Here is a 2489-nt window from a genome sequence, read left to right on the forward strand (position 1 = left end):
AGTTTATTAAGCCTTCAGCTGAAAAAAACATTTGAAAAATTCGTAAAGAAAGCAGAGATGAATCTCCAAGTCACTGTGGAAAGAAGGAACCCAAAGATGCTACACACCGTGTCCCCGCTACTGGCCCAGGCCCTCAAGACTGAGAAGGCTGACCGCTCCCTCTTCAGTCACGGAGGGAAGGATCAGCCCCCCTTCCTGCCCCCAGGACACGCTGTTGGACGTGGGCCTGGAAGGAGTCTGGCTGCTGCTCTGGCTCAGGGCCCCTCTTCCTCCTCCCTCTCAGCCTCTGCAGGTGGGAGTGGGAAGGACCTGGAAGCCCCTGGATTGATTTTGAGCAGATGCTCTAGGACGTGCCTCTTGCTGCTCTCCACATAGGCCTGGGGACCCCACAGGAACTGGTAGCAAGCAGGGTCACTGCGGGGCACCTACTGATATTCCAGGTACCCCTCCTGAACCCACTTGGGTCAGCACTCCCTGGGGTCCCTATAGATGTAGTGCTCCCTCCAGGTGTATACGCCCATGTTGTTCAGGGTTTCCCAGATCTCCTCCTCGTGGGCGCAGTTGCCCTCCAGGAGGGTCATGCCTAGAAGCACCACCAGGAGGCCGGCCTTGGGCATGCTGTGCCCATCGCTCACTAGCATGTAGGTGTGCTTCGTGTGGTCCACCTCCCTCACATCCACGCCAAAAACCAGCTGCAGGCACTCCGAGGCTTGGCGGAGGGCCTCAGGGAAGTGGTGCCCGTCCTCTCTGAGGACCATGTTCAGGATTTCTTCCTTCGTGGTTGGCTCCTTGCTGTGACACTTGAGGAGCAGGAAGTGCATGAGCTCCACCACCAGCAGTGCAGTGGGTCTGGGTGCGTGGACGTGGCACCTTCCCACTGGGTGCTCTCGGCCCCACCTAGTCTTGGCTGCTGGAGGCCTCATCTTTGGATTGGCTCCATGGAGTGGCAGCCATGGCACTGGGGAGAGAAAGGCACCTTGAGGGCTCGAGGTCAGGGGGGATGGGGGCTTCAGCATCAGCCAGCTCCAGCTCCTGCCGGGTGCCCAGGAACAGGACAGAGGAGGAGGAGGAAAGCGAGGAGGAGGGAGAAACGTATGCAGCCTCCTCCTCCTCCTCCTCCTCCTCCTCCTTCACCTCCTCCCCCTAAATAAACAGTCCCTCCACTGGGCTCTCAGCCTCCCTTGGGTCCTGAAGGTTGGCCTCACTCTCCTCATGGAGCTCGCTCATCCCAGGCATGATGACTGGGATCAAACCACAGACTGAAGTCAGGCAGGAGGACAGATGGGGACCACGGGCCTGTGGGAGAGAGGGGGTATGAACCGCCTTGGCTGAGAAACCCACCCTGGGTGGACTGACACAGGCCACTGACAGGTCTCCTCTTGAGGGGTGCTCTCGGGCCTCACAGGGACGCTCCTCCTGGGCAGGCTGTCTTCTGCTAACCCAAAGGAGGAAGTGAGGTGGCACCCAGGGGTGCAGTCAGCACAGACTGAGGTTCTGGGGCTGATATGGTGGGGGGAATTGGGCCTTGTGAGGTCCCGTCTGTTCTAGGATAGGGAACCTCTGATGCACACTCAGGGCACCCACCTCACCTAGACTCCTGGCACTGCCTGGACCGCCTCTGCTCTGCAACCTGTGGACACGAGCTTCAGACCTGTGCTTTCACCTCTGGGTTCCTGGAGCCCCTGTGAGAGGAAACAAGGGGGCACCTCGGCCGTAGACTGTGGCATGGCACTGGGGCCCTTGGTGCTGACGGAGGCCTGGGCTGTACTTGGTGAGGTTCCCCTTGTCCTGAGGTGAGTGGTTCCCCCTGTGCTCACAGAGGGCCCTCCACTTCCTCCTGGCAGTGTCTGGGCCCTCCTGTCTGTGGTCCTGAGGCAACATTCTCAAGACAAATTCCCTGTACTGAAAGGAAATTTCAGTATGAGATGAGAGAGGGGCCCTGAATACTGGTCACGCCTGCCCAGGGCTAACAGGGCTCACAAGGGACAACAAGGGGCGGCCAAACTCTATGGAGTCCCTCTGCTGGGATGACGGGCATGTGGCTCAGTCTCCTCCTTGACACCCTGGAAGGACGGGGGCAGTGCCCTCTGTTGACTGTGACCCATCTCCATAAGCAAAGGCCTTAACATGCATGACACTGGAAGTGAGAGCACCAATGCACCCACCTATTCTGGGCGACCCCAGTGTCACCAAAGGGGCACGGCAGGCTGGGCTCCAAGTACTGTGTGTGAGGAGGGGGTCTCCCCAGTGCTCCCCCTGACCTCTGCGAGGGCCGGAGTCCAGACCCTCAGAGGAAGGCCCCCTGGCCTTGACCAACCATCTGGCTGAGAAGGTGGGCCTCAGGGTTCTGATGGTTTCTAGGGCAGGCAGGAGGGATTTCTGTGGCCCCCTCTTTGTGCTGGGAGTTGGGGTTCCCCACTTCTCCTCAGGGTCCTCACCTTGACTCCTGGTGACTCTGGGACTCCTCCTGCTGCCAAGCAGACATGCTC

The 2489-nt window shown here is 59.6% G+C and overlaps 1 pseudogene; it reads right to left on the reverse strand.

The window, feature by feature from the left end:
- Positions 1-254: 254 nt before the first annotated feature.
- On the reverse strand, positions 255-1236 carry LOC147341201 (melanoma-associated antigen 11-like; annotated as a pseudogene).
- Positions 1237-2489: the final 1253 nt, after the last annotated feature.

The sequence above is a fragment of the Bos grunniens genome, chromosome X, assembly GCF_055505025.1.
Source record: "Bos grunniens cultivar Pamir isolate PY7600 chromosome X, Bosgru_T2T1.0, whole genome shotgun sequence".
NCBI classification, from domain to species: Eukaryota; Metazoa; Chordata; class Mammalia; order Artiodactyla; family Bovidae; genus Bos; species Bos grunniens.